At 48.5% G+C, this 25,610-nt stretch overlaps 1 protein-coding gene and 1 long non-coding RNA gene across 5 annotated transcripts in view; one reads left to right on the top strand and one right to left on the bottom strand.

The window, feature by feature from the left end:
- The window catches only part of HIPK2 (homeodomain interacting protein kinase 2), a 205,952-nt gene that overhangs the window by 74,928 nt on the left and 105,414 nt on the right, over positions 1-25,610 (top strand). The window lies entirely within an intron of this gene.
- LOC132659712 (uncharacterized) overlaps positions 1-25,610 on the bottom strand; it is a 53,686-nt gene that overhangs the window by 5,837 nt on the left and 22,239 nt on the right. Inside the window, exon 2 of the long non-coding RNA XR_009600454.1 lies at positions 1-25,610. This exon is cut by the window's left edge and continues 5,837 nt beyond it; it is cut by the window's right edge and continues 21,818 nt beyond it. This is a non-coding gene — a long non-coding RNA (uncharacterized LOC132659712).

The following is a 25,610-nucleotide window of genomic DNA, read 5'->3' as shown; positions in this document are numbered from 1 at the left end:
TGAAGGGGTCAGTGTTTGAGGAGAGGAGCGACATCTCTTCCTGAGTCAGGAGAGAGACACGGGCGCAGCGTTCTCAACTTGAGAGCACAGGCCCGGCACCCTCCTGCCGCTGCTCGCATTTGCTGCTTGCGAACAGCTGCTGCTGTTCAGATCTTCTGCTTGACTGGGGCACATGAGCCTCAGGGTGGTGGGGAGCCGTGCAGCAAAACCTCAGGGTGGTGGGGAGCCGGGCACACAAGCCTCAGGAAGTTACAGTGCGTCTGCCACCTGCTGTGCTTCCTGCGTCCACTCTCCATCTCCGCCAACATCAGAAAGATCCAGGGCCAAGACTAGAGTGATAGGCAAGACTCTGCTCAGGGACTCCCTGAAGGGGTGTGTGTGTGTGTGTGTGTGTGTGTGAATGTTGTATGTTTATGGCGTAAGTGTTTGGATGTGTGAATGTGTGTTGGTATATATATGTAATGTGTGTGTTTTCGATGTGTGAATGTGTGTTGATGTGTGTTATATATGTGATGTGCGGTTGGTGTGTTGTATATGTGATATGTGTTGTTATGTGGGAGGTGCGTTGGTGTGTGTGTGTTGGTATATGTTGTATATGTCTGTGTTGTATATACGAAGTGTGTATTGCATGTGGCATATGTGTTACTGTGTATTGTATATGAGATGGGTGTTGGTAGGTGGGGATGTGTGAGTGTTGGTGTGTGTATGTTGTATGTGTCTGTGTGTTGTATATGTGGGGGGTGTATTGTGTATGGCATGTGTGTTAGTATGTATTATATATGTGGTAAGTGTTGGCAGGTGGGGGTGTGTGGCTGTGGTTGGTGTGTGTGTGTTAGGTTGTGCGGCTCAGTGGCAGGAAGTAGGCTGGTCTCCTTGTTTGCTATTTCTTCAGATCTGGCTTTGTGCGGCTGCAGAAATGTACCCTCCAGTCACAACTTAATTTATGTCATTATTAACCATAAAAATCAGTCTTTTGGCCAGAACATGAGGGAGAGACCGTGGGCAGTGTTTATTTACCATCCACTGACCTCCAGTAAAGGATTTCCAGTCTTCTTCTCTTTGTAAATTAGAACTTATATTGGCAAATAAAAATGCACTAAGTGTGAACCCTCAGAATAGAAACAGCTCTGGCACCGAGAGTCAGATGTCGTCATTGTAAAAGGTCAATATTCACGGCAGGGAGACCTTTGGGAGGTGGCACGGCTCTGTGTCCCGACTGTCGAGGTGGTGACGGGCTAAAACTCACGAACGTTTAGAATCTATTTACCCCTAAAGATCTCCAAGGAAACTGTTAGTTCTGTTAAACCCTTAAACTTTATCTTGTGTCGTTTCTCTTCCTGTTTTTGTTGTGTTGTGTTGTGTTTGGGTAAAAGAGATATCTTTGTCCATCCTGTGACAGGATGGGCAGTAGGGCAACAGTCATTACTGGAAACAGCCGGCCCAGGGAACTATGAAAACAGCTCTGGGGAGTAAACAGCTGCTGATGACGGAAGCGTTCCTGTCCCAGAGTCTTTACATGTGCTGTTCCATGTGCAGTTCATGGACTTGTCCTCTAAAAGTGAAGGACAGTGACCGCTAGAAGCAGAGGCGTGAGGGACTGTTACCTCTGAAATCTCAGAGTGCAGAAAGAAGACGAAGAGGACCTTGTGGAATCTGGCCATCCGGCCTTAGTGTGCCTGCAGGGCCCTGCCCTTGGCTCTTACCTCATTATGGCCTTGGCCAGCAAACCTGGGAATGAAGCAACGTCGTTTTCGATAAAGTAGCTTTCCTAAAAACCAAGCTTTTCCCAATGGCAGGCCTCCCATCTGTGGGGACATTGGGTTTTCACCGAGGAGTGGCTGGTTTTGTAGGAAGGGTCTTTTATCCCCTCAAAGAGAGGGCACCTGTGTGCCATCTTGGAAGCAGTGGGTTCTGCTGGGTGTGTTCTGAGTGACGGGCCTTGGAGAGGGGCCCCCTGTCCCCAGCAGTGATCCCGGGCCTGATGAAGCCGGTTCCCAGTAGCATGACCTGGGCCTCGCACCCCAGTGACTGGGCCATGGCCCAAGGCCACACGCTGGGCCCAGAGCCACGGGCCCTTCCGTTCCCGCCCCCCTGACAGGAACTTTTCACTCGTTTCCTTGGGAGAAACAGGAGTGTCCGCAGCATGTAAATGTCATTTCACTGCGCCCTCTGCAGCTCTGAGGGGCCAGCTGAAGACGTTTTCTGTGACTTTCCTGCAGTGGGAGGTCCGTCTGTTTGCAGATCTGAGCTCGTGGCCACCCCTGCCGTTTCCCAGGCCTCTCTCATCCTCTCTCTCTGTGCCAGTTCCAGGGAGCACAGGGCATCCTTGCTTGCCCTTCCATGTGTCCTTTTCTTCTCAGAAGATGCCCTCCTGGCTCCTTCCTTAATTCCGTGTCCCTTCCTGTTTCATGCTGCACTCCTGTGTCCTGGTTCAGAATCCCGAGTCCTGTTCCAAGGCCCCAGCTTCTCCCTTGCCCCCTACCCACACCCTCAGCACCTGTGTGAGCCCACCCAACTCCCTCAGCCTAGCGTCCCTCCCCACCTTCCCCAACCCCCAGACCTTGAAACCTAGCCCTGTCCCACTCCTCTTGTGGAAGCCAAGTACCAGACGAACCACAACCAGAGATAATCTCTTCCTCTGGAAGCATTCGGATATTGATTAACCTGGCATGTTATTCACGCGTCCATTTGACCTCCAAGGAAATTATACACTTCCTGGGACCAGGGTCTGACTCTTAGACCCCATGATAGAACCAGGGCTGATGTTAACAACCCGTGTTCCAGGGAGCTGGCATGACCAGCCACCGCTGGCGCATCTAGGGAGGTGAGATGGAGACAAAGACCCGGGTCTCAGTGCCCCGCCTACCGTGTGACTCCTGGTGGGTCTCCTAACCTCCCTGACATGCCATCTCCTTAGTTGGACCAGGTGACGTAGCATACCTGAGCCGTGGGCACCTGGAAGGTCTGTGTGAGTTCACGCCTCTGTGCTTAGCCTCACGCAGCCCTGCGAGCCTCTGGCATAGTGGAGACCGTCACTGTGTTACTATTTCTAACCATGCCCGGCCTTTCCTTTCTATCCCTGGCTTTTCCTTTTTCTTCTTTTCTTCTACCTGTGTTCGCAAGGTACTCGCACACTGATCCAGGTGTATCAGCAGCGGTGGGACGTCTCAGGCACCGCCATACGTAGACTCTGGAGACACGATTTAGCGAGACCTCAGCTCTCAGAGTATTACCAGTTAATTGCTTTGCTGCCCCTGCAAGAAATGTACTCATGTTACTTCTCAGTTTGGGGCCATGTGGACCCAAATGAGGTTTCTGCTGGTGCGGACAGAAATAGTAAGATCGAAGACAGATTTTTTTTTTTCCTGAAAATGAGCCATTAGCATTTTCCCCAACTTTTCCCAGTTGGTATTATGTCATGGTTCGTATAGAAAGACCCATATCTTCATCTCATTGCTTTACTTAACAAGCTCTGTTCAGCAAGGGATGGCAAACATCTGTGTGTGTGAGTCTGCAGACCGGTTGTGGACACACCCCCCACACCCCACACCCCCACTCCCCATCTTTAGGGGATGAGCCACAGCTTCTCTGGAAAGAGCATCTCTTAGGAACACATCCATGTGGATGGAAGTCTCAGGAACATGAAGCCATCAAAGAAATCAGCAGAAGTGCTGAGTCTCCAGACCCTGTCTGGGTGGGAGTTAACAGCCTGTATTTGCCTGGGCCTTTGGTTATGATGATGGCTTGCATTTTCTGCGCCCCAGGGACATGGCTTTATGTGACCATTGTCACCATCTCACTGTGTGGTCAGTGCCTTGTTAGGGGTCACCCACGTGTGGGTGACTAGCCCCACGGGTGCAGCCTGCACATCCCACTCTGTCTAGGCGATTCCTGCCCTGGTTGAGGTGGGCACCACCACCACCACCCCCGCCCCCACCGCCCCAACCAGCCAAGGAACCTAGAACAACCTCGAATGCAGAGGCACAGACCCGGTCTGCATGCAGGCCCAGGAATGTATTTGATGTGAGCCGCCTCCTGTCCTGGCTCCAGTCCTACCCACTCTCCTCTGGAAGGACGGCGGAGCCACGATTGGTTTTCCCGCCACATTGGGAGGGACCTGCCTAGTTCGGCACCCGACGCTCGGATTTGCATACTGCTTGCTTTTGTTGCTCTTCCCTGTCCTGGTGTCAGTGAAATGGGGCATCCTTGACACACAGGACAGGAAGACATCCGCGCCTGCTCGGAAATGAATGAGTCTGGGTGGGAGTGCACGGTGCAGGTGCGCAGCTGCAGTGCACGGGAGTGTCCTTTGGGGGTGTGCCGCACACCGGCGCCTCGCCCCCTCTGAGGGGCGAGGTCAGCCTTGGCCCTGAGAGTTTACACTGAAAAATGTAAACAGGCCTGAGCGGTGGTGAAGGGTCCCTCCGCACAAAAATCTAACTTCTTGCTGTGGAAGGAAGGCACCCACAGCCTAAGCGGGGAGGGACCTTGTACATATTCATGGGATCCTTCCTTCCATCTAGCCATCGAGACTCACCACACTTAAATACTTGCAGTATTGCCTGCACAGCATGAGAATTGCTGGGTTTGTTTTGCCACAGAAATTGAACATTTCTAACGAAACATGACAACCTCGCCTTTCTTAGCAGGTGGTGGGGGGTGCTCTTCTGCAGGGGATTTGTTCCCTGCCGCCCCTGGGAAATGAGATCGTGCCAGGTGCTGGCCAGGGAGGTGGAAGGGCCCAGTTCTTCGTCTGGATCTCACGGTGCTTGCTGCCCAAGCTGCCCTGCAGCAACAGAGCAGAGCACCCCACCCCCCACCCCCAAGTCCTTAAGGATGGAAGCCAGGGCTTATTATGTTTCTTATTTATTACACCCCCCTTCTTCAAGGTCTTAGACTTCATTTCTCTGTTCATCTGTCTTTAGTCACTTTGCTCTCCAGTGCTTTTCTCCCTGTCTGCTGTAAATTCTTGTTGCACTTAAAAATCTGTATTTTATGCCTCCTTGCATTTGATGTAACTTTTGGACTTATGTTTGTTTTGTAATTGTGTCCTAGGTGTTAGGCCTGGGCAACTAGCTAGATTGTTAATGTCCTGAGGGTTCTGGTGATTAACATATTCTTCCATACTTATGGGAGGGGGTTGAGGATTAGAGATTTCACAAGAACTGTTAAAGGAAAGCTGTTACATAAATTCCCTAAGCCTTTCATAGCCACAAAGGTCAGCATTAATAATCGTTTCAGGGCTTTTTTTTTTCCCCCCATAAATTAGATATGTTTAAAAGAACTATTTCAGGAGGCTTCATACATTGCTGGTGGTCAAATAAAATGGCACAGCCACTTATAGAAAGATTTGGCGGTTCCTCAAAATTGTAAACGTAGAATTATTCCAGAGGAACTGAAAGCAGATACTCAGACAAATGCTCATATGTTCATAGCAGCATTATTCACAATAGCCCGCAGGTGGAAACTGCCCCAATGTCCAATAGGGGATGAATGTTTAAACAGATTGTGGTGTATCCCCACAACAGAATATTATTAATAGTAAGCTATAGAGAGGAAAGAGGGACACACACACACACACACACACACACACCGCAGCATGGGTGTACATCAGAAACCCTGTGCTGAGTGAAACGAGCCAGACATAAACGGTTGAGTGTTGTGTGATTCTCTTTATATGAACAGAGTGTGCTAAGTTACTTCAGTCGTTTGACTCTTTGCAACCCCATGAGGCTTTGTAGCCCACCAGGCTCCTCTGTCCATAGGATTCTCCAGGCAAGAATCCTGGAGTGGGCTGCCATGCCATCCTCCAGGGGATCTTCCTGACCCAGGGATTGGACTCACATCTCTCGTGTCTCCTGCATTGGCAGGCAGGTTCTTTACCACTAATGCCACCTGGGAAGCCCAGCAACAGGGCAGATACACCCATAAAGATGGGATGCAGATTAATGGTTGATGGCGTAGGGAGTGGGGAGGAATGGGTGAAACTGCTGAATGAGGAAGAGGTTTTTGTTGGGAGTGATGGCAAAGAGTCGGACACGACTGAGCGACTGAACTGAACTGAACTGAGGAGCAGTGAATATACTACAACTTCAGCTGTAGTTGTTGAATATACTATTCAAACAACACCATGAATATACTAAATACCACAGAATGGTAAATTTGTTTTATGTGTATTTCACCTCGATAAATTTTCAGGCTAGAAAGTTGGAATGGGATGAGATTTTTACCAGGACCCAGAATTGTTAAAAAATGCCAGCTTGAATCTGAGTAGCTTTGAGAACTAACTGTATTTGTGTGGTAACTATGAGAGCTGATTTTAAAATCCTTACAAAAGCAGATTTTTTAGGTTCATTTATACTTTTCTGGTGCTGGGCCGAAACACTGAAGTGTTTTTGTTTTTTTTTCCTTTGACTTGGCAAGAGAAGGAACAGCTTTTATTTATTTATTTTTCATTATTTATTTGGCTGAGCCATGATTTAGTTGCAGCATGCAGGATCTTTAGTTGTGACATGTGGGGTCTAGTTCCCTGACCAGGAATCAGACCTGGGCACCCTGCACTGGGAGTGTGGAGTCTTAGCCACTGAACCACCAGGGAAGTCCCAGCAACAGCTTTATCTTTACTCTCTTTGAGGGCTCTGGACACCCAGGGTATAAAAGTGGAAGTCGGTGCTGCTCTGAGGAGACTGATCTTACCTGCAGGGCAGGTGCAGCGTGAGCTATGAGCCGGGGGTCCTAGAGCCGGGCTGCCTGCCTTCCTTGCTCCCTCCTGCTCGCTCGCTCTCTCTCTCCCCCTCGCTTGCTCTATCTTATGAGGGAGACTAATCTTGGTCTTAAAAAAAAAAAAAGACCTTTTTTTATAACACTTTTAGTATTCCTAAAGTATATGGTATTGCTGGTTTTTAGAGCTGGCAAACCTGAAATAAAATTCTAGTTCTGCAGCTTCCGGACTGTGTCCTTGGGTAGGTTATTTAACCTTAATCCCTACATCAGGGACAACAACACTGTCTTAGAAAAGCCTGAGGATTAAATGAATCCATGCACACAGGGCCTAGCCTGTGGAAATGCACAGAAACGTCAACTTCTTTGAAGAGGAAACCACTGAGAGTGTGTCCCCTGAGAAATGAGTACTCCAGGGAGACACAGGTCCCTTCCTTTCGTGCTTGCCTCCCATCTGGCCCTTTCCGCCCTTCCTTACATCTCTGCCTCTTCTGTGTCACACCCTTTCTTGGCCCTGCCCTTTAGAGGAAGTGCAGAGTACCTGAGTTTTATTTGTTTTCACATCAGTTGTCTTCCCTAGTAAAAACTTTGCATTTCACCCTCCCCAACCCGAGACTGCCACGGAGATAGTTAAATTTTATTCTCACTAGCCTTTAGATGAAAGACAAATTTGCATCTAACCACATGTATATGTAACATGTGTTAAATATATACTTATTTTAATATGTAAATATTAAATGTAAACACATACATATGTTAACATGTATAGTTAATAAATCCTTTCAACCTGAGACCAAAGTGAAAACTTTCAGCAAAACATTAATTGGCACTCTTTAAGAAAAAAAGAGATTAAAGTTGATGAAGGTTTTATTCCCAGATGGGAAGATTCACCTTATTGCTGTTAGCTAGTGAATGGGACATATTCTTTGGATTATGTGAGAATTGGAACCTTAAATTAAAGTGAGCCAAACCTTTAGAAGGCTCAGCTGATAGCTGGTAGCTCAGCTGGTAAAGAATCCGCCTGCAATGCAGGAGACCCCCTGGTTCAATTCCTGGGTCAGGAAGATCTGCTGGAGAAGGTGACCCACTCCAGTATTCTTGGGCTTCCCTATGGCTCAGCTGGTAAAGAATCCACCTGCAATGCAGGGAACCTGGGTTCAATCCCTGGGTTGGGAAAGATCCCCTGGAGAAGGGAAAGGCTGCCTACTCTAGTATTCTGGCTTGGAGAATTCCATGGACTGTGTAGTCCATGGGGTGGCAAAGAGTTGGACACAACTGAGCGACTTTCACATGTATATTTACGAATTTGCTTTTTCCACCCCGCCCCTACCATCCATCCACAAAACCGACCTAAGTTCCACAAACATTCTCTTACACCAAGAGTCCTTGCCTTGGTGTCTGTTGCCCTGCAATACGCTTCTCCCTCCTGGCCGGTTCTTCCATGTATATAATGGGTCTGCTCTTCTCTAAGTCTACAGCTTTTCTTTCCCTCTTCATTCAGGAAGCAGTTATTGGATACCTGTCATAAGCCAGGCAGTGTGCCATGATGAATCCAGAAGTAGACCCCTCTCTCAGGAAGAATCCAGTAAGGAAAGTTAGAAATCACTATGATTAAAGTTAAGCTGTCTTAAATGGCAGAAGATTTCACTAAACTGTTTTTATAGCTGTTTTACTCCCTAGTCATGCTGCCCCATCATTTGGGGTAATTTGTCCAAGCCATCTTTTTGGGGGAATATTAGTGACTAGTTTTATAAAGCTTCCTTCCCTAGAGTGTTCTCCTTTTTTTTTTTAAATTTTAAATGTGGCCCATTTTTAAAGAATTTATTAAATTTGTTACAATATTACTTCCACTTTATGTTTTGGCTTTTTGGCAGTGAGGCACATACAGGATCTTAGCTCCCCGATCAGGAATCCCAGGGATTGAACCCACACCCACTGTGTTGGAAGGCGAAGTCTTAACCCCCAGACCACCAGGGAAGTCCCAACAGTTTTCTCATGAGCGTACACTCTTTCTCCTCTCAGAAGTTTGTATTGGTTGTAACAAATCGTCTGTCCCCTAAGTCATTCAGTACAACAGCTCTGGTTTGTTGCGGTTCTGTGCTCTTCTCCGGCCTGTCAGAACACTTTCTAACATCCTCAAGCTCAGATAGATCCATTTCTACGTCGTGAGTACGGAGGTTTTCCTCCCGGTAGCAGTGATGTCAGGTAACTGGGCTGACACTATCAGCTCCGTTTCATGGTTGGGGTGGCCCCAGGAGGCGGTGTGGTGTGACGCCGCTGCCCCCCAAGGCCACCCAGCTGGCCAGTGATGAAGGGTGGCTTTGGGGCTCTCGATGGCTGTTCAGTCATGTTTAGGCCTCCCCCTTCGCTCTGGAACTGCCGCTGTGATGGGCGCTCTGGTGACAAGGGACCGCTGTTCCCAGAGAACCAGCTGCCAGCAGCCTCCCCCTCTATCGCCGGCGGGCCAGTGGGAGGCAGTGTGAATATTAATAAACCATACGTCACTTTTATCACGTTTTCATTGGGTTTTCATGGAGACGGTGTTGGCGAGAGAAGCCCAGGCATTTTGTTTTCATGACAAATGGCGAAGACGCAGCCAGAGGAGGGCATGTTTAGGAGCAGCTAGCCAGGAGAAGCTGGCTCCTAACGCGGGGCGACCCTGGGGGTTTTTACGTTGTGGCTGTCATCCGAGGCAAGGCAGATAAGCAGCGTCGTGCAGCAGTATTTCAGGGAGTTTCTGGTGGGGCTGCGGCAGCATCCGCCCCACACGCGATGCCCCGTCGCTCGCCCACGGGTGGCTTGGGAAGCTCGCCCTGCCCCGCGCTCACTGTGCGCCCCCAGCCCGCAGCCCCCGCCTTCTTGTTGCTCCTCAGCGGCGTCCTTCTACCAACCAAAGCAGACACCGCCTCCCAGCCCTCGCACTCCACCATCTGTCCCCGTTCTTGCGTGACCGCGGACAGCACTGAAGTGCACATAGGTGATCGGGCCAGCAGGTGGCCGTCGGCTTGCCCCGACCCCTGAACCCTCGCCTGGGGCCCTTTGAGACCCAGGTAGACCAGAGCGGAGTTCCCACGTGTCTCCAGAGACCGGAGGTGGTCCTACCTGGAAGAACGTGCCTTTGGTCCCGCCCTGGGGGAAGATGGCCCAGGGAGCTCTGAGCCAAGTGTGGCTGGGGTGTCACAGTCAGTGCACGTCCTGTCTGCAGTGGAGATGGGCCTGTGCCTCACTGGGCCGGGGGACAGAACCTCACTCTTGCTTGTCTCTGCTGTCTGGTGGCACTCTGACGGCACGCGTGTCTGGGCAGGACTGACCGTGTGAGAGCTGTGGCAGCGCGAATTTTGCTGAATACATCTCTCTCGTGAGCCAGGAAAATGAAATGAATTTCGGCTAAGTCGAAATTAAATCGTCTTATTTCAGAAAGGTCCAAAGAGAAGCTTGAGAAACCCAAAGTGCTGAGGAAAATACAGGACACCTAGACTTAATCATTCTTGATTACTTATTGAATAGGAAAAAAAGTATGTTCCTGATTTTTCAATTCCAGATTTTTTCCCTCATTTTAGAATGAATTATTTTAAGGAAAGCTTGCACTTTTTATGCACATAAAAGTGGCTTGAGGTTGGATTATTTTCTTGGATTATCATTCCTTTCATGTATTTGATTTGCAGCAAGTATTCATTAAGTGCTTACTGCATGCCCCATACAGTATTTTAGTTCTCCGATCAATGTGGATTTTTGTGAGTTGCACAATATGGGAGACTGAAGAATATCTTGTGTGTATAAGTTTTTCCAGGTGACTGAAACTTACCGATTTCAATACATACTTGAAAATGTTTTCATTTTTCTGGGCAGAAATCTAACAGGAAGACATCAAAGCACCCACTGCCTTCTTATATGGAATAGAAGACAAAGGCTCTGACGTTTAATAAACACCTGCTAAAGGCCAGGGACTACCATCATTATCCCCATTTAATAGATGAGAAAACTGAGTTTCAGGGAACTGATCGTCACATGTCACAAGGTTCATAACTAGTGCTGGTGGAATTGGGCCCAGGGTGTCGGACTCCCAGACACAGGTTGCTCCTACCAAAGGGTGCTCTCTCCCCAGCTGAGCCTTGTCTTAATCCCTCAGGGATATAATTATGATGTGATGAAATGTGCTCAACTGCAGACATGCACTTATGTATTCTACGTAGATGTTGCATCTCTCTGTTCCAGAGTTAAAGGCTCCTGTTATCTATATTCATTGAGTTCTTAAAATAATAACTAGAGTTGCCATTTATTAAATGCCTATTATGTGCTGGGAACTTTACATACATTATCTCTTTTCTCCATGACTCTTGCAGCTGAGTATTATCCCCGTTTCATAGATGAGGAAATGGGCTCAGAGAGGTTAAGAACCCCCTACTCCGGGATCGTACAACCACTCAGTGATAGAGCTGGGTCCTTCTGCCTCCAGAGCATCCACATTTTCTCACGGTGACTGTCCCCTGGTCCTCCAAGTATTCAGCCATCTGTGCTCACTGCTGTCAGTATGCTGACCCCTCCTGCCTGCCACAGTTCAGTTCAGTCGCTCAGTCATGTCCAACTCTTTGCAACCCCATGAATTGCAGCATGCCAGGCCTCCTTGTTCATCACCGACTCCCGGAGTTCACTCAAACTCATGTCCATCGAGTCAGTGATGCCATCCAGCCATCTCATCCTCGGTCGTCCCCTTCTCCTCCTGCCCCCAATCCCTCCCAGCATCAGAGTCTTTTCCAGTGAGTCAACTCTTCACATGAGGTGGCCAAAGTACTAGAGTTTCAGTTTTAGCATCATTCCTTCCAAAGAAATCCCAGGGCTGATCTCCTTCAGAATGGACTGGTTGGATCTCCTTGCAGTCCAAGGGACTCTCAAGAGTCTTCTCCAGAACCACAGTTCAAAAGCATCAATTCTTCAGCGCTCAGCTGTCTTCACAGTCCAACTCTCACATCCATACATGACCACTGGAAAAACCATAGCCTTTACCAATGGACCTTTGTTGGCAAAGTAATGTCTCTGCTTTTCAATATGCTATCTAGGTTGGTCATAACTTTCCTTCCAAGGAGTAAGTGTCTTTTAATTTCATGGCTGCAGTCACCATCTGCAGTGATTTTGGAGCCCCAAAAAGTAAAGTCTGACACTGTTTCCACTGTTTCCTCATCTATTTCCCATGAAGTGATGGGACCAGATGCCATGATCTTCGTTTTCTGAATGTTGAGCTTTAAGCCAACTTTTTCACTCTCCTCTTTCACTTTCATCAAGAGGCTTTTGAGTTCCTCTTCACTTTCTGCCGTAAGGGTGGTGTCATCTGCATATCTGAGTTTATTGATATTTCTCTCGGCAGTCTTGATTCCAGCCCAGCGTTTCTCATGATGTACTCTGCGTAGAAGTTAACTAAGCAGGGTGACAATATACAGCCTTGACGTACTCCTTTTCCTATTTGGAACCAGTCTGTTGTTTCATGTCCAGTTCTAACTGTTGCTTCCTGACCTGCATATAGGTTTCTCAAGAGGCAGGTCAGGTGGTCTGTATTCCCATCTCTTTCAGAACTTTCCACAGTTTATTGTGATCCACACAGTCAGAGGCTTTGGCATAGTCAATAAAGTAGAAATAGATGTTTTTCTGGAACTCTCTTGCTTTTTCCGCCTGCCACAGTGACGTTCTAATCTGTTCGTGACCGCAGAGTCAAGTAACCAAACGTGTTAAAAGTAATACAAAAATATTGGCACAGGAGCCAGAGGACCTGGATTCTGGCCTCAAGGCCAGATGTGTGACCTTGAGCAAGTCATTAACCTCCTGAAGTCTCAGAGCTGGATGCTCCTAGTTTCTGCCTCGCAGCTGAGCCTTGATCACACATGTGGGGAAACTCTGTGTGTTCCCTCCACATAGCGTGTGTAGTCTAAGTTATGTTTGGTACAGATGCACGCAACTTTTTTTTTTTGGATGCACATTGACATTCTTGTGATTCATGTATTGAAAAATGTTGCTTGACTACCATAGCTTTTTGGCATTTGGTATTTTCCCAGTTGGAAGATAATGGCATAGTTGCTATCATGTGGCTCTTACTGTCCCGCCCCCGTTTTACAGAAGAGGACAGAGTTTTCCTCAATGTCCAGGACATTCCCGCTGATGCCGTGGCCAGTGCTCACTAAACACAGACAGGGGTCCCTTAGTTGATGTGGTCCCTGGGCCTTTAACCCACCAACGTCTGTCTTGCGGTGCTCCAGACCCGCCGAGCGCAGCTCCCCCCAAGCACGCGCCCTGCTATCCCTTGGACATCTGTCATCTCTGCTGCTCCTTGTCCTCGGGTCCCTGTCATCAGGCCCCTGTGCCCCGGGCCCCTTTTGTCTCTGACCCCGTCAGGGAAGCTCTGTGTCTCTCAGGATTGCTGGCTCATTTCTCCCGACCCTTTCCTCCTCTCTTTCTGATTTTGAGTTAGGTATCTGTTGACCCCCGTTAGTCTCTTGCAACACTCAAGCCATAATGTGAGAGTTGTGAGCCAGTTGAGTGGAGGTCAGGTGTCACCCTCCAGCCAGTGGAAGTGGGGGACAAGCAGGGATGTGCGGCTTTGCATGGGGACAGCTCCACGCTGGGCTCATTAGAAGAAAGAGAGTGAAAGAGTTAGTCACTTAGTTGTGTCCAATTCTTTGTGACCCCCTGGACTGTTGCCTGCCAGGCTCCTCCATCCATGAGATTTTCCAGTCAAGAATAACTGGAGTGGGTTGCCATTTCCTTCTCCAGGGCATCTTCCCCACTCAGGGATGGAACCCAGGTCTCCTGCATTGCAGGCAGACTAGCAGAAAGAATCCTGGACAACTTCAACAGTCTAGCGAATACATATAAATGATATTGTATGAAAATAACTTGGGGCTGTTTCACAGGAAACATTTATTTTCATTCTAAATGAGATAGCAAGATGATTCTTTCTCATAGGAAAAGATGTGACATGAGTAACTCCAAGGTCATGGCACTTGTATTGGCTAAACCTTAATCATGAGAACTTCAGGGGTCTGCTTTGTGGGTGAACTTCATTGTGGTGATTGGATTAGGTGGCTTCCTTAACACCAGCGAAGTGGGGCCACCTCTCTCTGCCTGTGCCCGACTTGGTCTGTGTTCCCCTAGAGGGAGCAGGCCTCCCTGACAGAAATGCACCATTTCCCCAGTTCCTGGGAGAAGAGCAGAGGGTCCAGGGCTGCGTTTACCCTCCTCCCCTGGCAGATTTGGCGTTCAGCAGGCGCCTGCTGGCTGTCACAGGGCTGTTGCTGTTCCGTCACTATGCCTGACTCCTGTGACCCCATGGACTGCAGCACACCAGGCTCCTCTGTCTTCCACTGTCTCCTGGAGTTTGCACAAATTCATGTCCATTGAGTCAGTGATGCCATCCAACCATCTCATCCTCTGTCTTCCCCTTCTCCTCCTGCCTTCATTCTCTCCCAGCATCAGGGTCTTTTCCAGTGAGTTGGCTCTTCACATCAGTCTTTGCAATGAATATTCAGGGTTGATTTCTTTTGGGATGGACTGGTTGGATCTCCTTGCAGTCCAGGGGCCTCTCAAGAGTCTCCTCCATCACCACAATTCAAAAGCCTCAGTTGTTTGGCGCTCAGCCTTCTTTATGGTCCAAGGGGTAACAGGATTATTCTTTAGCTATTGTGCTGGGTCACCAACTGGCAATTATGTTTTCAGGTTGAGAATTTCTCTTCATATGCCTTATGAATATTGGAGTTTGACTTGCAGTGGTATCTGAAAACATGAACTCTTGAACTAGAAGTAGGCCTTGGGGGTAGAGGTGGGAAGATAAAAAAGAAGAATAAATCAAACTAGAAGTATAAGTATATTTTAATACACAAAAGCTCCAGAAAGTTCCCCAGAGTCTCGTCAGTTAATGGACCTTTTCACCAACCTTTTTTTTTTTTTTCCAAGTTCTATCCTGGTAACATTAAATATACACATAAGCAGAATGCCGTTTGTAGTGAACAGTCATATTTTTAAGTTGGTTGTCCAGGCGTGGGTCAAGTGGGAAGTGGGAAGAAGTGATTGTACATGGGCGAATAGGGATCATCGGAGACACACGGGTGCTGGACAAATATTACCTCATACCACATTATTCAGGGAAGCATTTGATGCTAAAACTGTGTGTCGGAGTTGAAAATAAGTTAGAAGACCAGCCCTCTGAGATGTGTACCTGTAGCTAGGAGCAGACGCCCCCTCCGAGCACAGCCCCCGGGAGAGGACCAGACGGCAACCGACAGTTCTCACCTCCTGGCTCTTGACACTGCCCCAGACTCTAGAGGTGAGAGACGAAGAAGCCAGTTCTCCCAGACCTTCCTGGCTTTTCCAGATTCAGGCTGCCCTCAACTGCGTCTGACATGAAGAGGTCAGGTTGTCTCTGGTGGCTCAGACAGTACAGAGTCCGCCTGCAGTGCAGGAGACCCCAGCTGGGAAGATCCCCTGGAGGAGGGCATGGTAATCCACTCCAGTATTCTTGCCTGGAGAATTCCGTGGACAGGGAAGCCTGGTGGGCTACAGTCCATGGAGTCGCAAAGAGTCGGACACGACTGAGCTACTAAATGACAACAGTCCAGTGAGCAGCATCAGCCACAGGGCAGCTGGAGAGGAGGAATGTGGAGAAGTTGGAGGAACCTGCAGAGCCAGGAAAGAATCTGGTGAATGAGAGTCCTCCATGCCAGAGCCCCACGATCAAGGAGGAGCAGGACCTCAGCAGGCCGGGGCAGTGAGCAGGACAAAACGTGTGTGCATGGCTGTGAGTATGGGTGTGTACATGCAGTGGCCACTGGACTTGTCCTCCAGAGCCAGTGGGACATCTGCGTCTGTCAACCTTGGCAGCAACTTACAGCGGGCTGGGATGACAGGAACCCGTGTTGCTGGAGAACAAAGGCAGACTCACCCCCAGATGTGCTCAAACTCAGCTCTGCAGCATGTGGCTAGGAAGGGCCCTTTGTCCTCTCTGTAGGAAATTTTGTTTCATCTCGTATCTAGATTGTTCTCTCAGCCATCCAGCCATCCACCAGCCCCCAAACTGCCTCACAACATTATCGAATACAAACCTGGTCTGTTTCGGCCAGAATTTCATTTATGTTGGAGCAGCAGGGGCTGATCATTAGACCTGCTGTGTGTTGCTTCATGGTTTGCAAGTTGAGGAATCCAGGGAACTAATATTTCCTCCCTAGTGTGCTGGCCTGCGGGTCCTGGCAAGGGTGCCTGGTGGTGGACTGGACACACAGATGGGGGGATTGAGACAAAGTTGGGGGATAACACCCATAATAGCCTTTGTTCAAATTAAAACCGAAATTCTTAAATAACATCAGATGTTCTGTGTTCAGCACGTTTATCCATTTTCTTTACCAGTGTGCTCTGTATCCCAAGCACCTGACAATGCTTGGTACATTTTAAGAACCCAGTGAATATTTGCTGAATGTTCCAAGTAAACTTTTTAAAGTGGTAGGCATTTAGAGTTTTGAAGAATACATAAAGTTCCATCACTGATCACTTACCTTTAACAGCTTAGTTAAATCCTGGATGAGTGCATATATCTCTATAGACACCCTGTCCTTCTTCTGTGGAATGGCCCCAGGGCTGTGGATGGTCTGGCTTCAGAAACTCTTTCAGGTAGCATCCCTCTCTCCCCTCATTTGCACGGAGCCCTGTTTCACCTCGTGATGAATAGCCATGCCCTAGTAAAGGAATCATTTCATAGACCAAGTGACCGGAGTTTACCCTCCTGCCAGAGAGAAGGGAAGAATTTTTATCTTTATATATTTATTGATTTTTTTTATTTTAAACTCCCACCCCAGCTGTTTAGAATTATTACCTGAATTTTATAAGAGCCAAAGTTTGGTTATAATTATTTCTTTTGCAGAGGCTCTAACTTAGAGTCTGTTGTAAACGTGTCTCAGTGGAGTTGTTTGTTTGGATGTTGGGAGAACATATATATTTTACTAGTGAACATTATTTTTTAAAGTGTTAACATTTTTGAATAGAGTTAAGTTTGAGTTTCTTTACAGTTTTTCATGATATTCACCAGGTTGCCATGACCCAACTTGGCCACCTGAACAGCCCAGCCCCCGGGGGTCCAGAGAAGATCTACCCTTATTCCATAAAGTTCCCCAACCACTAACCTTGGCATTAATTCAGAAACAAGAATATTTCCTACTAACGTCTTGAAATGACATTTTATTAGTGACGTGAATTGTTGCAACTATTTAAAACATTTTTTAAAATCTTTACATATTTAACTTGTTTAAAAGGAATCATTGTACATCCATGTTAGTAACAGCAGAGTTCAGAATAGTCAAACAATGAAAGGGACGCAAGTGTACATAGAGGGATAAAGAGTCCAGCAAAATGTGATGTGTGTGTATAGGATGGAATATCGTTCAGCCTTGAAAAGGAAAGACATTTTGACACATGCTGCAACATGCATGAATTCTGAACATCAAGTGCAATAAACCAGTCACAAAAGGACCACTCTTGTAGGATTCCTCTCATATGAGGTACTTAGGGCAGTCAAATTCATAGAGACAGAAAGAGTGGTTGTTGCCAGGGGGGTGGGGAAGAGGGGAGATGGGGTATTGTTATTTAATGGGTACAGACTTTCAGTTTCACAAGATGGAAAGAATTTTGGAAATGGAAGGTGACCACACAGCAGTGTGAGTGTGCTTAATGTCACTTACCCGCACACTAGCCTTCCTTCAGATCTCAGTTGGTGAAGAATCTGCCTGTAATGCAGGAGACCCAAGTTCGATTCCTGGGTTGGAAGATCCCCTGGAGAAGGAAATGGCAATCCACCCCAGTATTCTTGCCTGGAAAATCCCATGGACAGAGGAGCCTGGTGAGCTGCAGTCCATGGGGTCACAAGAGTCTGATACGACATAGGAACTAAACCACCAACACCGCCCGTATGCTAAAAAAAAAAAAAATACATGTATGTTTGTGTTTATAGGTATATGTCTGTGGATAGACAAACAGATAAATATCCTTTCTCCAATTCTGAGCCTGTTAAATTTTCACAGCCATTGTGTAAAGCATCTGCAGCCTTAAAAATCACAGGCGGAAAAAAAAAAATCTGTGTGTGTGTGTCTTGTGAGCAGCCCAATGGAAGCCCACATAAGAAGAAACTGAGGCCTCTAGCCAACAGCCAGAAAGTAACAGAGGCTTCCTGCCAATAGCCGTGTAGGTGAGCTTAGAAGCAGATCATGTTAATTACAGCCTCACGAGAGACCCTGAACCAAACCACTCAGCTAAGCCGCTACTGTATCTCCCACCTACAAAAACTATGAGATAATGACTGTTATTTTAAGCCACTGAGTTTCATGGTAATTTGTCAGCCTTGCAGCAGATAGCTAATATGGTGTCTTACAGTATTTTTATCTTGGTACATGTAACCTACGTGTGTATGAAACACACAAGCTTGATGTGGTCATAGTGGTCGTAGTCCAGACTCTTGAGTTTGAAAGCCAACCCCCCGCAATGGGTAGTACTCAGTATCACATGAAGAGCAAGGTTTTGCTCAGTAATTACTAAGTGGCCTTAAGGGATGGTGTGTCAGTGGTGAATGTGCCTCTTCTCTAAGCGGGGAGGCATGTCCTCCGTCTACCACGCAGAAAGTCTCATCCTGCTGCTGTGTCACTCCCCAGAGGCCTGGACCTCTCCTCCCACCTGCTCCGCATCTGCTGTCCTGCAGATATAATAGTCCAGAGGAGTCCGAGGAGGGTGTTTGCAAAGCACACAGCTTAGAGTAGAGAGCTGGGGCCGGCCGTCAGACTCCTGACTGGAGCCATCTGGCACACTTCTGCCCCCTCCATTGGAAGGAGGAACAGATTCCTAGTGAATACTTCAGGAAGGATTGCTGTTGACCCTGATCCTAAGTTTTACCGTTAGGTACATTCGAATCAGCAGTAGACACGCGGGGAGCACCCACCGTGTACAAGCCAGGGTGCCTGTTGTGTGGAGAGCAGAGGAGCAGAGCCTTGTTCCTGCTCTTAAGGGGTGTTCATGCCTCTGGGGCCCCAGGTTGAGTACATTCGTTACTGCCCTGATCCCCAAAAGGACCCTGAGTTTGAGTGATGAGGGAGAGCTTCCCATCAGAGGTGGTATCCAAGCTGGGCCCCGGGAAACGGAGAACTGCGTTCTCCTTCCTTGGTTCTCAGGACCCTTCGTCCTGACCCTTTACTGCACATCTGTGCTGACAGATCCGGCTACCACTACTCAAGTCTGAGCTTCTTGAGGAAGCTCATCTAGAGGTGGGTGTTACTTAGCGTCTCTGTGTGTCTATCACAATGCTTGACTCACTGGATGCCTCAGCGGATCTTTATGATTGAATGAACAGATGAAAAAGTGAGTGAATGTACCTAGTGAATTGATTGATGAGACTGGCAAGGTAACCGGGGCTGAGTTGTAAGGGCCTGGGATGCCATGAATATTGAGCTAATAATTGGCACCCAGGGGTGTTTTCCTTCTCACGTGGAAGCAGTGTGGCCTACAGTCAGTGACACCAAGGAGAGGTGGAAGCTGGGGGCCACGTGGGTGTGTTCCTGTGAGCCCTGGCATCACCCAGGGTCTGTCCCCAAAGGGGCACAAGCCGTGTGCCAGCAGTAGAGGTGGCCTATTAGGAGAAGGAACCAGAGCTGAGGGATGCAGTTGTGATTCCTGGGCTAGAAAAATCAGAGCCGTCGTGGGCTGGGGCAACTCCCAGTCCAGGGGGAGGCACTCCTGAACGCTGGTGGCTCCACGGAGATGGATGGTGAGATTCCGGCCCGGAGAACTGGAGGCCCTCTGCTCCCAGGACCCCGTGGATGCTGCAGCGGACTGGGCTTGGCCAGTGCAGGTCCAGGCTGCATTCTGGACTTTGCTCAAAGAGAACCTCTTGTCCCTGGAATAACAGAACATGTCACGTGAGAATCTTTGAATGTGCCTCCGGGTGGTAGCTGCGGCAACCTTAATTTCTGTGGAGTGAACAGAGCTTAATTTGGATTCACAGAAAATGTGACTTTTTTCCTGCGTGGCATTTAGTGATCATTGGAGATCATTTTTCACAGTCACCTCTTTGATTGTCCAGGTTGAGGGGAGGAGGAGATGGGAAGGTGGGTGGAGCTTTGGGGTTCAGTGTGTAAAACAGCAGGTAGTCCGGAAATTGGCTCTGGAAGTAGATTCGTGCAACACGGAAGGACCCAAAAAGCAGGATTTCTTCCTCTGCACTCACCTCCATCCTGTCCGCCGTCCTCATGTGGGGTGGCAGTGGGCTTCCATTATCAAGACGCGCCAAGAACGAGAGGGATTAAAAGCCAACACCACAGAAAAGGTCACATTGGTTTCGTGATGAGGCAGGAAAGAAAGTGGCCCAATTAAGACTTCAGAGGCCTGCCTTTAATGGCCTCTCCTGTACGTTTTTATCTGGAGAGGCGTGTTACCAGCTCCCCCAAAGTGCAAAGTCTACCCGAAATAGAGATTGAAGAGCGGCTTTGTCATATAATGAGTCAACATCAGCCGGGCGGAAGGATGGATATAGCATCACGATATTCTCCACGGGCAGGCACCCCGGCCCCGGGGGTGCTGTGGTCTAACCAGAGGCCCTGTGGTCTGTCAGGGGTCCTCATGACGGACAGGAGACACAGTCCACGGAAACGCAAAGGACACGCAGCGCCACCCTCGGGCTGTCCTCCGAGCTTTATCAGCTGCTGTGTCCTGAACCGGGAGGGCTTTTCCCTTCTGTCCTAGTTGGAAAGTTCTGGAAGCACATTTAAACACACACATGCCCACAGGCGTGAGCAAGAGTCTGTCTTCTAAAGACTCTTGCACCATCTGAACATCAAGTTAAAAAATGACCTGCCGCTTTGGAGGCATTCTTCAAGCCAGTTTTGGATACCATCCCTGGTAATTCTGTTCCTGGAGACACTCGGTACCATGTCTGTCACGGTCTGTACTTTTCAAAACATCCCTTGCCCCCGACAAAGCCTTCATAAAGCAGCATACCTCAGACACCCAAGGCATCCCCCATGGGGCAGGATTTTAAGTCAGCAACGTGAACTTACTATTGGGTGAAAGTGAGTCGCTCAGTCGTGTCTGACTCTCTGTGACCCCATGGACTGTAGCTGGCCAGGCTCCTCTGTCCGTGAAATTCTCCAGGCAAGAACCCTGGGGTGGGTTGCCATTCCCTTCTCCAAGGAGATTGTCCCAGCCCAGGGATCAAACCCAGGCCTGCCTCATTGCAGGCCGATTCTTTACCATCTGAGCCAGCAGGGAAGCGCTTACTACTGGGTACTTGAGCCTGAGGCTGCTCGCTCTGGGGCTCTTGTTCCAAAGCCACATGCCCGCTGGAGCTGTCGGGGCACCAGTTAAACTGGGGTGATAATCAGGTTCCCAGTGGGGAGGAGGCTTAGTAGAGCCAGGTCCTTGGGAAGCAGGCTGGATCCGACACAACCAGTCCTGGGGCAGAGGGGCCCTTCCCTGGGACCTGCGTCCCAGCTTGGTTTGAAAACCACTTAGACGTGGGCTAAATTCTGCTTGAAGAGTCTTGGGTGGGGGGAGGGGCATTTTTCAGAGATCAATTTGCTTTAGCAAATTCTCTGTTCGCCTTTGCTTGCCAGCCTTCCTAGACCCCATCCACACTCTCCCTCAGCTTCATCTGTAGAAAGCTTTGCACCCCAGGGTTCTGGCTTTGGGTACCGAGAGAGACTAATGTCCGTGTCAAAGTGATTCCTGATAGAAGCCATCCTAGGTGTTAAATATTTATTTTAAGCGGAATGTTCTACTTCTGAGAGGTTAAAGAACAAATGTAATTTCATGCAGAGGCTTTTACTAGTCAGGGTGTGAGTGTCTTTTGGCTTTTTTTTATTTGGCTCTGCAGCAGCCAACTAACAAAATGCGTTCCTGAGATGAGCTGACAAGAGTGCAGAAATGAAGAAATAAACAAAAAGCCATGTTAATTTCAAGCTTCAGTAGGAATACAAAAAGAAATATTAACATTTGCTGAATGACAAATAATGAAACGGCTAGGAATTTTTAATGCTTCTAGCAAGGTTTTTGTAAGCTTTCATGGAATTTTCTCCCAGTCGAGTGTAGCACATTTATAACTGGCAAGCGCCCCATGAAGGTGTCTTGATAGGAGGTTTAATTTCAGGATGGTCCCTCCAAGCATATGGGTTTCTAATACGATTCCATAGCCCCATTTCCACTGCTCTAATCTGTTTGGAGTGGCCACATCTCCTTAGCATAATCTTCACAAGTGCTTGTCCACAAAGTAAGAGTCACTTTGCCTGGCTAGAAGGATGGTGACAGAGCTGTTGTGTTGTTATTTTGTTGTTTGGGGTATGTGTAAAAAAAATACGTATGATAGCCTCCAGCTCCTACTTAATACCGGGTTTCTCTTATGGTCATGTTCTTTAGAAGTTGGCCCTCTCACTTTAACATTGAATTTATTGAGAAATATTAAAGTTCTAAACACTTATAATTTTTAAAATTTATTTTATTAAAATTCTTTCCATCTTTATTGAGATACAATTGACATATAACATTGCATACGTGTAGGTGTACAATGGGTTCAATACACCTGTTTTCTTTTTTAGTTTTTGTTGGAGTGTAGTTGATATACAGTGTTGTGTTCATTTCAGGTGTACAGCAAAGTGAATCAGTTATATGTATACGTATATCCATTCTTTTTTAGACTCTGTTCCCATGTAGGTCATTTCAGAGTATGGAGTAGGGTTCCCTATATCATACAGTAGGTTCTTATTTAAAGTTCTAAAATTTGTATGCGTGTGTCAGGTAGACATAAGGCACTATTAACTTAAACTTTCTTTAATTCACTTTAGTCATAGTTTTTTTTTTTTCTTTAATATTTATTTGGCTGTGCCAGGTCTTAGTTGCGGTATGCAGGATCTAACCCAGGGCCCCTGTATTGAGAGCAGAGTCTTAGCCACTGTACCACCAGGGAAGTCCCTGGTTACTGTTTTTTGAGCACCCACTGTGTGCAAGGAACTGGGTGAGTGGTCTTCTCCCAAGGGGCCTCTCCTGCCAGGTGTAGATACAGAAGCATGAGGTGTTTGGTTGTAGAGAGAAGGTGCCCTGGCAGGTCAGAGGCAGGGGAGCTTCATCCAGCTCCTCCGGGCTGTTGAAATCATCCTCACCTGTCTGTCACCCCTACACACCCAGGACCGGCCTTTCACTCCATGTACCCAGCGCTGAGCTCACAGCGGGTGGCCCACAAGTGTCTGCTGAAGGGGGCTGTTGGGAGGAGCAGATGCGTATTATGGTGGAGGGGCCTGTGAGGTGGGCAGAAGAGAGCGTGGGACGCTGACAGTCCAGCAGTGAGTGTGAGGAGACCCTAGGTGAGGAGGCCGGCCTCTTGGCTGGAAGGCCCGAGGGGGACAGTCAAGGGCTCTGCATGGCAGGGCCCAGCCTCGGGATGTCTGCTGAAGGGTCAGCAAGCCATGCCCCACGGGCCAGCCCCGTCCCCTCATCGCCAGGAGACTGTGGCTGCCCCTGTGCCCACTGGGCCGAGGTGAGTAGTTGCAATAACGTGGCCTGAAAACTGAAATTGGTTTTTACATGTCCCTTCACTGGTGGCTCTGATGGTAAAGCGTCTGCCTGCAATGCGGGAGACCCGGGTTTGATCCCTGGGTCGGGAAGATGCTCTGGAGAAGGAAATGGCAACCCACTCCAGTACTCTTGCCTGGAAAATCCCAGGGACGGAGGAGCGTGGTGGGCTACAGTCCATGGAGTCCCAAAGAGTTGGACACGACTGACCGACTTCACTTCACGCACTCACAGAAGGAGCGTGCCGGCCTCTCCTCGGGCACAGGAGCAAGGATGAGTACAGCCAGGGACCTCAGGACCATGTTGTAGAGGGACAGCCTGCACTCGGTCCTCCTGCGCAGGGGACTGCCCTGACGGGAGGAGTGTTTGAAGACCGTTGCTGGGGCAGTGATTTGCACCAGTGAGGGAGCTGAGTGTAGGAAAAGCACCAAGATCCGCAGTCAGTCACCTGCTGAGGCGTCGTGGAGGGAAGTGCGTGGTTTTGAGTCTCAGATGAGAGTTGGCTTGGCACACTTTGTCCCTGATCTAGAAACCCTTGCCCTCTCTTAGTCCTTACCACTCGCTGGGGGTCCACCTCAAAGCTCCTTCCAAAAAAACTCAAGTCAGTCCCACTTAGCCGACTGTGCCCTGACTTGTGGTGCTGTTTGTGGGACACGGGTGTCCTGTCTCTAAGCCTGTGAATATACCCTGAGGCCAGGGGCTTCAGCCAGCCACACCTCTCTCAGTGGTTAGTTGGTATTTTTAACATCACTAGTCACTTCGAAATGTTTGGTGACGAGACATTCACCAAGCAGGACGTGTTGTTAGAGAAAACATACTCTATCTCGTTCCATATTTTAGTCAGAAAACATCAGGCATTGTTTTCTGACTAAACATTGTAAGAACAAGCATCTGTCTGTCTGACGAAGCAACGTCCATCAGATAGAGCAGTTAAACCCATGTCAGTCATTTTGGTACAATAAAATTAGACACAGCGCAGACACAGAAAGATGAGAGCGTTTATCCCAACGTTAATTTAAAGACTGATAGAGGCAGGTGCTAAGGTGTCTGGACTCCTCAGACAGTTCAGTTCGATGGTTCTTACAGAGAAGAGCCTGGGTGAATGGAGGGGAGGTAATGGCCGGGGGCTGGAGCCCCAACGTCACATCCAGCACCCCTTTCTCGTCTTGAGGATATGAGAAGCAAAAACGTCAGATGCATGAATCCAGTTTTACTTGGTAATATTCATTAGGGACCTAAATCAGCGGAGAACCTTCTACTTAATGGAGTAATTAATTCGCTCCGGTAATTGACGTTGGAAACAGAAGATGAATTGATTAGCATGATTGCTGTGTTCCTTTTTCTTCCTTTTGTGGAAAGGAGCCGCTGTCGGGTCCATGCCAGGTTTGACATCAGGGGCCAGGCTGGATCAATTGGCCTGAGATTCGTTTCTGCTCTTCTCCTCGCAGCTTGTCTGGTGCCCCGCTCTGTGCTCCTATTCCTACATGATCCACAAGCCAAGGGCCCGCCTCCCCACCTTTCCCTCCAACGCTTTACCTGCGCAAGCTCCGCCCACACCTCGCCCCCAGCCCGCCATGGATTCAGGCTGTCTTGGTTCTTGTGGATCCCTGCTTTAAGTCACCATTTTACCTAATCAATACCAAGCAGTTTCTCGTGTGATGTTTCTTGCTGCTTTATATGTGGGATAAGGGGAAAGGATTAAAAGATTAAAGACAGACATCTCCCTCACATTGCATAGTGTGAAATCCGACCTCTCTGCTCTGGTAAGCCGCCTTCAGCACATCTCAGAGGGACAGAGGAGAGGGTGTCAGGCAAGACACCGTATGCGCTGTGAAGGCCACACAAGTTGTAATTACTGGCACCATAATTATTTTGGCGTATGTGTAGCTTCTCTGCTGCACCATAATTATTTTGGGGTATGTATAGCTTCTGTACTGTGTTTATACTGAAGATCCCCAAACCGAAAGTCAACAGGTTTTTGCACACCACTCTTTGTAAACGGGCTTTACCCTCGCCAGACAACGTGCTGCAAATAGATGGTTTTAAAAGCAGACTTCTTCCGGGTACCTGCTGCCCTCGCAGGTCGAAGGACAGCAAAGTCCCACTTGAAAGAGTGAGAGGAAACTCAAATGCAGGCACCTGGGCCCCGCCCTGCCTGAATCTTCCCACCTTCCCCCCCTCCCCACCTGCCCAGAGTCAAACACAGATGGCCCCACAGACTTCAGTCCCCAGGGGCTCCCCAATCTCATCTTCCTCCATTTAGTCTTACAAAAAGAAGCAGGCGAAGCTGGACTGCTGCTCGGAGAGGGGGAACTTGGCAG

This window comes from Ovis aries, chromosome 4, assembly GCF_016772045.2.
Source record: "Ovis aries strain OAR_USU_Benz2616 breed Rambouillet chromosome 4, ARS-UI_Ramb_v3.0, whole genome shotgun sequence".
Lineage (NCBI taxonomy): Eukaryota > Metazoa > Chordata > Mammalia > Artiodactyla > Bovidae > Ovis > Ovis aries.
This window is presented reverse-complemented; position numbering and strand designations above follow the sequence as displayed.